The sequence below is a fragment of the Canis lupus genome, chromosome 11, assembly GCF_011100685.1.
Source record: "Canis lupus familiaris isolate Mischka breed German Shepherd chromosome 11, alternate assembly UU_Cfam_GSD_1.0, whole genome shotgun sequence".
Classification (NCBI taxonomy): domain Eukaryota; kingdom Metazoa; phylum Chordata; class Mammalia; order Carnivora; family Canidae; genus Canis; species Canis lupus.
In genome coordinates, this window is record NC_049232.1 from 3,905,572 (window position 1) to 3,918,019 (window position 12,448).

General features: G+C 42.5%; 1 long non-coding RNA gene across 4 annotated transcripts in view; it reads left to right on the plus strand.

The window, feature by feature from the left end:
* Positions 1–12,448, plus strand: part of LOC119876791 — a 50,393-nt gene that overhangs the window by 12,638 nt on the left and 25,307 nt on the right. For all 4 annotated transcript variants that reach the window (XR_005366508.1, XR_005366507.1, XR_005366505.1 and 1 more), the window contains 2 exons: positions 214–268; positions 10,007–10,309. This is a non-coding gene — a long non-coding RNA (uncharacterized LOC119876791). The remainder of the gene's footprint in view (positions 1–213; positions 269–10,006; positions 10,310–12,448) is intronic.

Below are 12,448 nucleotides of genomic sequence, written 5' to 3' on the forward strand. Positions count from 1 at the left end.
ATATATATTATATATATGATATTTATTATATATATATTATATGATATATATTATAAAAATTTCCCTTTTAACAGTTTTTAAGTGGACAGCTCAATGGCACTAAATACATTCACACTGCTGTGCGACCATCACTAACCATCCAACCCCAAAACTTTTTCCTCACCCCAAACTGAAACTCCCTACCTACTGAACTCTATTCTTCTCTCTCCCCAGCTTCTGGCAACCTCAGTTCCTTGTTTCTGTGAATTTGAATATTTAGGTACCTCAGGTAAGTAGAATCATATAATATTTGTCCCTTTGTGAACTGGTTTATGTAACTTACCATGTCATCAAATTTCATATCATGTTTAGCATGCATCACAATCTCCTTTCTTCTTAAGGCTGAATAATGTTCTATTGTATGGATGGCCTACTTTGTTTATCCATACACATTTGGGTTGTTTCCATTGTTAGGCAGTTGTGAATAATGACTCCTGAACCTGAGTGAACAGCTGTTTAGGAGCTTAGTGATTTTTACCTTGAAAAAATAGCATGATATCTACAGTTTGTATGGAGTTGGTGCATTATTCTTATCTGGGTTAATGTTTTCATCCTTGAAGAGTGTCCTAGCATAAGAGCAAGGAGGGTCTTCTCAAGCACTAGGACATAGCCTGGTAGTCTGAAGCATAAAACTTGTAAAAAATTTTTTTTAACGATTTTATTTATTCATGAGACACACACACACACACACACACACACACACAGAGGCAAAGACACAGGCAGAGGGAGAAGCAGGCTCCATACAGGGAGCCTGATATGGGACTCAATCTTGGGTCTCCAGGATCACACCCTGGGCTGAAGGTAGCGCTAAACCTCTAAGCCACCCAGGATGCTCAATTTGTAAATGAACGCTAGTGGAAAAATGTTTTTCTGATGACATCTTTCTCAGATTGGTCTGTGCTGATTGACTTTAGAGAGTGTTGGTCACTTTGACTTCCCAAATCCTAACTTTCTTCTTGGCTTTAGCTTCCAATGTTTCAGAAGGCAGCTCAGATGTCTGTGCTCAGATATGGGTACCCAGTGGTTCCCAACTCGGATCTGCCCCTAGCCAGTGTTGGGAAGGGAGAACTGTGTATTTTACTCCCTCTCCTCCCATAGGCACACTTTGCTGGGCTTTTCATTGGAATGAGCATTTCCCTGTGTCTCAGCTAGGCTCTTCTCACCACACACAGAAGCCACCATCATTTCTGTTGTTGTGCCCAAGATTACATATCCGAGAAACCACCAAGGAGCCGACACCGATGCAAACACACGATGGTTTATTAACAAGCTCGAGCTTGGGTCCAAGTGTACCCGACACAGCAGAGCAGGGACTTGGACCCCGAGGTGGGTTTCAGCTTAGTTTTAAGGGCTGGTCTCGGGGACCTCCAGAAGGGCTGGAGCAATTCCTCAAGTTCTGTTCACATTCTGATATGGGGCTTTCAAGGGCATTGAGCTCTGTTCTCATTCTAATATGGGGCTTCCTGCCACTGGCTTGGGCTCTGTTCTCATTCTAATATGAGGCTTTCTAGGACTTTAAGCTGTAAGCTGTTTTTTTTCCTGTAGCTGAAGTAATGTAAATGTCAGCTCTTATTCACAGGGGCCCGGGATGGCTGTACCTGTGCTAACGCTGAACTCAAGGTGGAATGGCCTTAATTTTCTCGGCCTCCACATCTGTGTATTCTCTACATGTTCTTAGAGCAACTCATGCTGCTGCTCTTTGATGCATTGTATTCACCTCACTGTCTTCAGAAGAGTTAAGCTCTTAGATATTTGCTTCTGCCTTGTATTATTGTTGATACCAAGAAAAACTATGGAGGTCAGTTTCTCACCCATGAAAATCCACACCCACTGGATATACTGTGAATCAGGCCATCAGAAACACAGTAACTGGAGTCAAAATAGCTCAGAAATGAAATAATACCTAAAGCAAAGTGTTGCTAAAAGATGAGAAGAAGATGAAGAACACTTTTTAAAAAAGGCTTTATTTATTTATTCATGAGACACACACACAGAGAGAGAGAGAGAGAGAGAGGCAGAGACACAGGCAGAGGGAGAAGCAGGCTCCACTCAGGGAGCCCGATGTGGGACTTGATCCCGGGTCTCCAGGATCAGGCCCTGGGCTGAAGGTGGCACTAAATCGCTGAGCCACCCAGGCTGCCCAAAGAATACTTTTTATCATTAATTTAATTTTTAGAATACTTTTTGTCATTAATTTAATTTTTCCCAGTAGTTTTATCTCAATAATAAAGACTTACAGGTACCTGTTCTTGCTCTAGGAAAAAATCAATGTAAAACCTCTTAGGTGGCATAAGTGATAAAAGAATGACTCCAAAGTTGAATAGGGGAACATTTTAAAGAAAATTAAGGGGCACCTGGGTGGCTCAGTGGTTGAGCATCTGTGTTTGGCTCAGGTCATGAAACTGGGGTCCTGGGATCAAGTCTCACATTGGCTTCCCCATGGAGAGCCTGCTTCTCCCTCTGCCTATGTCTCTGCCTTTCTCTATGTGTCTCTCATGAAAAAATAAATAAAATCTATAAAAAAAAGGAAAAAAGGAAAAAAGGAAAGTAGGAGCAGTATTTACATGCAAGAGTCATAGAAAATATACATGCATGTATAGCTGTTTAATATGAGTGCATCGTTTTTGCCTCATTTTCTGGGAGGTATGGGACCAAGTGGCCAATGGTCTGCAGAGCAACATCCCTAAATTTTACAGTGTGCACTGCCACACATTCCTCACCCATGACTCTCCATCTGGGAGAAAGAAACACTACAGTGGTAGGAAACACAAAGCGAATGTAAAAGACTACTACCAGAAACAAATGGAAGAGCAGAGTCAGAGCCTGATCCACAGAACAACCACTGCATTTTAACAAGGAAAGATGTCTCCTATTCCATTCCCTGCTCCTCTTCCTGCCTGGGCAATGATCCTACCTCCCCTCAGTCTCCTGGGTCCTTCTCATCCTGGTATGATACCAGCACACCATATAGGAGGCCCCTCCCATGATGCCAAGGATGGACCCTTTTCTTCCTAGAATGAGGCCACCTTTTGGGAGGCCACATGCCAATAATGTCTGTGCCCCCAGTGATGAGACCTCCCACCTGTCCCATGATGGTGCCCACTTGGCCAGGAATGACTCTACCAGACAGATAAGGAGAGACAGGAACTTCTGTATACCATTTTTTATAATACTTGTTCTACCTCACCAGGAATCATGGTGCTGTGACTCTGGGTGTTTTCTAACAGCGTGACAGGGAAGACTTGCTCCTCCTTCCTATCAAAGAATAATTTTGGTAGGGGAGTAGTGGGACACCCCCCCAAATAAAAGAAAGCAAGCAATTTTATTTGTGTTGTGAAATGTGAAAATAAAGTTGTCCACTGTTTTAGTTAAAACAAAATTTTAGAAATATGAGTGCAACTGGACTGGCATTTTTAAAAAATAATATTTTATTTATTTATTTGACACAGAGAGAGAAAGAGAGCACAATCAGGAAGAGTGACAGGAAGAGAGAGAGGGAGAAGGAGAAGCAGGCTTCCTGCTGAGTGGGAAACCTGACCTGGGGCTTGATCCCAGGACTCTGGGATCATGACCTGAGCTGAAGCCAGATACTTAACTCAACTGAGCTACCCAGGTGCCCCTAGATTGGTATTCTTAAAAATATTTGTGTTTTTCTTTTTTGTCTTTTTCCATGTATTTTTCTTCTACACCTTGTGGGATTCATATGGCTGAGGTGAGGTATTCATAGGCTATTGTTACAGTAGGCCTATAAAGAATATAGGGAAGCATTAACATTCAGTTTCTGCTACTGCAGACAGAATTTTGCAGGAAATAGGCAAGACAGACTTTATTGAGGAAGAGGCAATTTTCTCAAATTTTAAGCATATCAAGAACCAAACGGGGAGAATTGGACCAGAGAGAGTATCAGAGTTTCTCCCATAAAAGTAAACAAAAATCCCCATGTATCTATGATGGCTATTCCATGAGACTTGCTGCTCTGAGGATGGAATGAATTCCTATTTCCTGACTGATTGTGGGATGGGATGGAGTGATAGAGGCAGGGTAGGTAGGGAGTGAGAGACATCCCAGCCTTTCCTCTCTGGGCTGAAATATATTAAATAATATGAAGAGAATGCCAAGGGCAGAGAGCTGCATTCTTGATTGGTATTTTGGTGTTGAGGGTAGGGGATTATTTGTAATTTGTTGCAGAAGCCATATCAAATTATACTTGGTGACTCAGAAGTGTTAGGCATAAAAAAGGGACCTGAGCTTTGTGTTCCCACTCTCTTTTGGTTAGTGGGGAGCCTAGAAGAGATCTAGAAGCCTCCAAAATTCTCTAGGCAAGACACAAAATTTTGCTAAGAGTATAGCTGAGGAATTTCCTCTAGGTTGAGGCAGAGGGTAAGGGAGTCATCATGTGGTTGAAGGCTGTAAAGCAGAGCCCCTGGGCCAGGGTCACCCAGGAGACACATGCTAGGGAGGAAAAATTTTCTCCTACCCTTCAAAATTCTTCTGGCTGGTTTAAGAATCGAGTTGACATTGGTACATTAATTTTGTACTTATGGGGAATCCACATAAACTTGAGATTTCCATCCAGAAGCTGTGTTCAAATAAATGAGAGGTTGTCTCTTTAAAAAAAAAAAAAAAAAAAAAAAAATAAACTTGAGATTTCAAAGACAGTAAGGCAAAATGAGGTATATATATGTCAACCTGAACTAAGGGGATGGGAGGGGGGTGGAAGGGATCTGGAACTTCAAAGGAAGGAAATGCAATTCACAGGAAGATAAAAGGAGTAAATGTTTGGTAAATAAATGTTTGCTGGGCCACTCAGAAACAATGAGACAGAGAGAGGACTTTGGTCAAACAGGCCCTGGTAGGTTCCTCACTGTACCACACGTTGTTCATATTATAACGTAGAGATCAATGGTGATAAGTCTCCTCCTGGAGGAGATCCTCTAACCCTAAATTCTTTTAGGTGGTTAAAGTTAAGGTGGTTAAGATCAGGGCTTCTTGTGGAGTCTTTTGGGCCTTGGTTGTTTTTAGCTTGAAATAATCAGCATGCCAAAGTGGCACATTTTGGGGTGACTTACCCTTGTCCCTAACACACACAAGACTTCCAGGGGCCAAGTAAGCTAGTCCACTAGGGGGGTTGATGTAGAGATCAGAGAAGCAAAAGGATACTACCCAGATCATAGGTCTCTTCTCCAGTGTCATGAGTGAGTGCCCCATTTGAGAGCAGGAGTGGCAGATGGAAGGATTTCTGAAAGCCCGGCCTTGTCCCAGCCTGGGAGTCTCCAGCAGAAATCTGGCTCTATCTCCGGCGTGATCCTGGCCAGAGGATCTGCCTTGCAGTCTTCAAAAAAGAAATACCTCAAAGAAATAGCTCAAAGTCTCAGACAGATTGCTAGATTGCACTAAAAATGTAAATGTTTTCCATCTGCTACTAGCTGGTGGGTGCTTGTGAGCACTATCAGAATTATAGGCAATATAAAAAAATGTACATTTTCTCTGCTCATCTGAGTGAAGGGTGAGAAATTTATAGCTCCAAGAAATCAATAAAACACTTAAAAAACCCGAACTATATAGTGTGCCAAATGATAGTCACAACATTTAGGGAAAGAGAACCCTTGTGACAGTTTGAGACATTTTTGAATTCTAGAAATGTGTTGAGAAAATGGTATATGCCCTAGGGGTTGATTCTGACTGGTATCTTACCAGGTAGGGAGTAATAGCTACTATTCCTAAGGCAGGTGGATGCAGAGGTGAGAGCATAGGCACTGGGTTTCACACCTGACTCCACCATTCTCTTCCCTGGAGCTTGGGGAAGTTGCTGGACTCTTTTGTCTTCATCTGAAGGTGGAAGGATCCAACGGCTTCTTTGAGTGGTATTCATATGCATAAATTGTTTAGTAAGTGCTCATAAACATTCACTCTCATTAAAAAAAATGTGAACTGTTGCCTTGTGTGAGATCATAAGCTAGAGGGAACTGCCTGGGAGTAGATAGATGGTGAGTGTCCTGAGAGAGGGGCTTCTCTGTGAGTGTCCTGGGTCTGTGTACTTGGCAGTATTTTTTTCTGAAATGTGCACATTCTTCAGTAGATGGTGGATCATGATTTCACTTTGTTAGTAAAGAGCAAAGAAAAAAAAAGACAATGATATGAATGGGTCATTAGCAAGAATCCTGTTGGTTTGATCATATTAAATGCCACTTTCAAAGGTCAGAATACACACATGAAACATAATAAGCGGGTTATGGATTAGCTTAGTATACACATTTTTAATGTCATAGTAGAGTTCATTGCAGGGCTAGTTATAATTGTCTCCAATATTTAAGTATTCCCTGTAAGTTGGTTTCCATTTCTTATGCACGAGTGTATCTGAATCTTTGAAAAAAAATTCACTGTATGATCTCTCTTTTTAAAAATCATTTTTGGGACTCCTGGGTGGCTTAGCGATTGAGTTTCTGCCTTCGGCTCAGGGCATGATCCTGGAGTTTCAGGATCAAGTCCCACATCGGGCTCCATGCATGGAGCCTTCTTCTCCTTCTGCCTATGCCTTTGCCTCTCTCTTTATGTCTTTCATGAATAAAGTCTTAAAAAAATAAAATAAAGGAAATGTTTGATTTTAAAATCAAAGAGGGAGATACCTGGCTTTCCCTTGTCTCACTAGTCCTGTTTGAGACCCAAGTGTTCTTTGTGAAAATGCATTTTCAGTATAGTACATTTAATTTTTAAATTTTTTGCATTAAAAAAATTTTTTTAAAGAAAAACTTCCACTTAAAAAAAAAAAGAAAAACAAAAAGAAAAACTTCCACTTTTTTTTCCCCACCCCCCACCAGCCTGGAGCATGTTGTGGCATAGGCAGAGGGAGAAGCAGGCTCCATGTGGGGAGCCCGATGTGGGACTCGATCCTGAGACTCCAGGATCATGCCCTGAGCCGAAGACAGATGTTCCACTCCTGAGCCACCCAGGTGTCCCCTTAAAAAAAATTTTTTTTAAAGATTTACTTATTTTAGAGAGAGTACAAGTGGGAGGGACAGAGAAAGGAGGGAGAGAGAATCTCAAGCAGATTCCACGCTGAGCACAGAGCCTGATGCAGGGCTCTGCAATCTCAGAGATCATGACCTGAACTGAAATCAAGAGTCAGGTGCTTAACCCACTGTGTGACCGGGGTGCCTCTATTGTTCCAATTTTAGATTTTGTGCTGTTGAAGCGAGCACACTATCATGATCTCTTCAAAGTAGTGGGCTCTCTCAGTTTTCCCACAATTTCTAGGTTAAGAAAATAAATTTCTCTTAGTTGTAATAAAACCACCTCTCTCAAACACAAGAGTTTTTCTTGGTTATTTTATCAGAGAAAGAAATGAGGGAAGCATATTTTTATATCCATGATGCATACTTGTCTTTAAAATGAGATCCTTTGGGGGTGCCTGGGTGGCTCAGTGGTTAAGCATCTGCCTTCTACTCAGGTCATGATCCTGGAGTTCCAGGGTCAAATCCCAGGATCAAATCCCAGGATAGAGTCCTGTATCAGGCTCCCTGCTCGGCAGGGAGTCTGTTTCTCCCTTTCCTCTTTACCCTGCATATGCTCTCTTTTTAAAAAAATATTTTATTTATTTATTCATGAAAGACAAAGAGAGAGAGGCAGAGACACAGGCAGAGGGAGAAGCAGGCTCCCTTTGGGGAGCTTGATGTGGGACTTGATCCCAGGACCCCGGGATCACGCCCTGAGTCAAAGGCAGAGGGTCAACCACTGAACCACCCAGGTGGCCCTGCTCATGCTGTCTTGCTCTCTCTCAAATAAATAAATAAAATCTTAAAAAAGAATAAATTAGATCCTTTGAAAGTGACCTGGCAAATGAAATCAATTATTTGCAGAAGCATAGAAAACACTGTTCTTTCTACCTCAATAATAATAATAAAAAAAAGATGATTTCTTAAAACGGCTGCATGCTGTCTCTCACTGTGAAACTCAAAGCTCTCTCTCCAGAGCTAAAGTTTGGGGATTCTTGTCTGGGACAGAATTTCCCAGCAAGGCTTCTGTGCTTTCCTGAGGTGTGGTTGAGCACAGCACAGAATATGGGTATTCTGGGCCTTCCTTTTCACTGGGGAATTAAGGAAATAAGCTCTAGATGACTAGTCATTTTCAACTGAGTGGTTGTATGCAGCATACTTCCTAGGAAGAAGGGAAAAAAGAAAAAGGAAAACAAGCAGACAAGATTGCCAGACAATTCTTCCCGCATCTCTTGCATTTCTGCCTGTCTTATGACCAGAGGCACTGAGAGACTTTGTTTTGGGCTATGTTTACAGTGATGTTTCTGTAGCAATACCTTTGAAGACAGAAGCAGTATCTCCCTCTGGAACCCAGAGCTGGCATGTTTACTGTCCTTGTAAATGCTGGGCTCCTGCAACATACCTGTTAACCTAAAATAAAGAGTCACAGTGAGAAGCAAATGTGCTTTTACTTCTGATAAGAACTGTAGTTTGTAGAGCACAGATTTAAGTAGAAATCCAAATAGTGTCCTGCTTGTAGGGTGAAAGCAAGAGCGTTTTTTGTTGTTGTTGTTGTTGTTTGTTTTTTAAGATTTATTTATTTCAGAGAAAGAGAAGAGAAAGTGGGGGAGGGGCAGAAGGAAAGGGAGAGAGGACAGATAGCAACTTCAAGCAGACTCCCCGATGAGCAGGGAGCCTGACGTGGGGCTCGATCCCATGACCTTGAGATCATGACCTGATACAAAGCCAAGAGTTGGCTGCTTAGCTGACTGAGCCACCCAGGCAGCCCAAAAGCAAGAGGTTTTTATGAGGAAAAGGTACAAGGGAAAAGCTTTCTATGTGTGTTAACAGCTAAGCTCCTCTGGGTTTTGCATTGATTCTATCTTTAGAAAGTCGACAACGATCAATCCTGTGATCAAGATATTCATTCTTTCACTAACTTTCCAGGCAATTGTTTAAAACAAATGCTCTTTTGCCCAGCCCAGAGATGGGGAAGTAAGTTTCTCCATTTTAAAATGGTTCCGGTCATGTCAACTTTTCACACATTTCCCTGTGTGCAGGTGTCCCCTGACTCCCCCTGCATTGCCCTTTGGGGTCTGGGGCTCAGGGAATTGGCATAAGAAAATGCGAATAATGGGGTGCCCGGGTGGCTCAGTCATTCAAGCATCCGACTCTGGATTTCAGCTCAGGTCATGATCTCAGCGTCGTGGGATCGAGCCTCCAGTTGGCTTCGCCTAGGAGCCTACCCTCCTCTCCCTCTCCCTGTGCCAAACTACTTGTGATCATGTGCACTCTCTCTCAAATAAATAAATAAAATGCAAATATTTTGGCAGCTGCCATTGCTGTGAGTGACAGGTGTTTTGACTCTGACCCGAGAGTTTTGTGTCCTCTTGTTCCTGGTGGGAGAGTCTGTGTCATGTGAACAGAGGTCTTGGTTCTTGGATTCTCTGTGAAAAGATTAACTTGGGGATCGATGTTCAAATCAAGACAGCCAGAAGGAAGGTAGCAAGCACAGAGCAGTTTACTGAGGACAGTATACTCCGGAAGGGAGAGTAGGCAGGCCCAGAGGAGGCACCTGCTCCAGGATTAGGAGTATCTTTTCTTCTTACGTTTGCAGAGGTCATGGATTATAGCTGGGGCGGGGTGTGTGTGTGTGTGTCTCCCATTGAGGTTGTTTCTAGTCATCTACAGGGCTCCTTCTGGTGGGTGGGAAGGGAGCTTTTGGCCCTACAAAGTTCTTGCCAGAGCTGTCATGGCCATCTTTCCCCGCAAGGAGTGCGTGTGCTGAAACCATGTAAATGTGTTATAAAGCAGCTGTAGGTTACCCTGGGGGAACAGATGGAAAAGGACAGCACATGTTCTGCACCTGTGACTCCTGTTCTGTCAGCCCCAGTACTTGGAAAATGTAAGGCCAAGACCTTAAAAGCCACAAAGTTAGGATGCTGTGCCCTCAGGCTGCTAATGTGTCACATATTTATCACCGCCTTTGCTTCCAGCTCCTGTCTAAGTAACTGCCGACTGTCTCACTCTGCCGGAATCCTCAATGGTAGCCACTGAGTGGATCCTCCAAGGTTACCAGAAAAGGAAGTTGTGCATGTGGGGCAAGCAGTGACCAGACGTCTGCTCCTACGATGTACAGTAGTTCCAGATCTGTGGCCCTTCCCTCCTCCTGATTTTCTTGCTTAGCTGCACTTCTTATCCGAATCCTAGTTATCCCTCATGGCTGGGCAGATCTTTCCCACCCAGCTGTGGCATTGGACCTCTTAGTAGCTCACTCCTGGAAACATGCATTGTATAAGGTAGGCACTCAATAAATAAAGGTTGACAACGTCTTTGCTCTGAGTTCTCCTGTGTCCTCTAGCTGTACGACTTTGGAAGACAGAAGAGTATGATATCTGGGATTTTATGAAAGTCTGTAGCAAATATTAAAGTATAATGTAAAAGTCTCATAAATCTAGTCAATGCATATTAAAATGAATAGTGTTAAGTAGTTTGTTACTGGTGTCAAACTTCTAATGTGGAGAATCTATTTTACATTAGATACAAAATCCTTCTTTTGGTAAATATAAACTGTGTTCTAATTTGTTCTGGGCTTTTGGATCATGCAACATCTTTTGGTTATATCTGTGCTGAGAACTTTAAGATTTAGTGTGAGTGGAGACATGCATACTGGGAAATATTTTTACCTAAAATATTTGACTAGAATGAAGGCAGATTTAGTTAAAAATTAACAAGGAGGGGCAGCCTGGGTGGCTCAGCGGTTTAGCGCCTGCTTTCAGCCCAGGGCGTGATCCTGGAGACCTGGGATCGAGTCCCACGTCGGGCTCCCTGCACGGAGCCTGTTTCTCCCTCTGCCTGTGTCTCTGCCTCTCTTTCTCTCTCTCTGACTCTCATGAATAAATAAATAAAATCTTAAAAAAAATTAACAAGGTTGGATGCCTCGGTGGCTCAGTGGTTGAGCATCTGCCTTTGGCTCAAGTTGTGATCCTGGGATCTTGGGATCGAGTTCCGCATCAGGCTCCCTGAGGGGAGCCTGCTTCTCCTTCTGCCTGTCTCTGCCTCTCTCCCTCTGTCTCTTTAATAAATAAATACAATCTAGGGATCCCTGGGTGGCGCAGCGGTTTAGCGCCTGCCTTTGGTCGAGGGCGCTATCCTGGAGACCCAGGATCGAATCCCACGTCGGGCTCCTGGTACATGGAGCCTGCTTCTCCCTCTGCCTAGGTCTCTGCCTCTCTCTCTCTCTCTCTGTGACTATCATAAATAAATTAAAAAAAATTAAATACAATCTAAAAAAATTAATAAGGAGAACGGGAAGATGGGTGATGTAGGAGCTAGTTTAACTACAAGTGTGGTTCAAGGTGAATTTCTATTTGTAAAAAGAGACAAAGTATCTACCTGAATGTATTCAGCCTCAGGACCAATGCTGTGCCCTAAAATTATCTTGAAGATCAGGGGCCTCATTCCAAACCCTCTCTCTTGAAAGAGAAGGAATAGATTCCATCCCTTGCTTTTCTTCTCTGGGGTTAATATTTTAGAGACTTTAAATGTTTAATAATTCCGGAACGCCTGGGTGGCTCAGCAGTTGAGCATCTGCCTTTGGCTCAGGGCATGATCTTGGGTCCGAGAATCGAGTCCCACATCGGGCTCCCTGCAGGGAGCCTGCTTCTCTCTCTGCCTGTGTCTCTGTGTCTCTCTGTGTCTCTCATGAGTAAATACATAAAATCTTTAAAAAATAAATGTTTAATAATTCCTTTTAGGAATTTGAATGTTTAAATTCCTTTTAGGAATTAGGGGAATTCTTTGAAAGTGATATATAATTCAAATAGGTACAAAGCTTTACTCAAAGGAATTAAATCTGAAGCCACTTGCCTTTGCCTTTGGCAGAGATGTGCGTACTTGAGGCAGGGACAAGCAGATTTGTGGGTCTCTAGGGTGAAGGCTATTCTTAGTTCTTAGAAGCAAAGCCTCAAGAAAAACATAACCAAATAGCCAAGAAGATATTCTTTTGTTTTACTTTTGTAAAACAACTGTATTTTATTTTATTTTTTTCACTTTTATTTATTTTTTATTTTTATTTTTTTCATCTTCATAAATTTATTTTTTATTGGTGTTCAATTTGCCAACTTATTGAATAACACCCAGTGCTCATCCCGCCAAGTGCCCACCTCAGTGCCCGCCACACAGTCATCCCCACCCCCCGCCCACCTCCCCTTCCACCACCCCTAGTTCGTTTCCCAGAGTTAGGAGTCTTTCATGTTCTGTCTCCCTTTCAACAACTTCATTTTAAATGTATGAGAAATCACAAGGGAAACATTTCCGAGTTTTAATAAACAAACAGAAAAAGTAGACTGGAGAATTTTGAACTTGAAAGTTAGTGAAAATATACAGAAACAAAGAGCTTTTAAGAAAGAAGTGTCTCCCAAATTTTGTTGCATGTC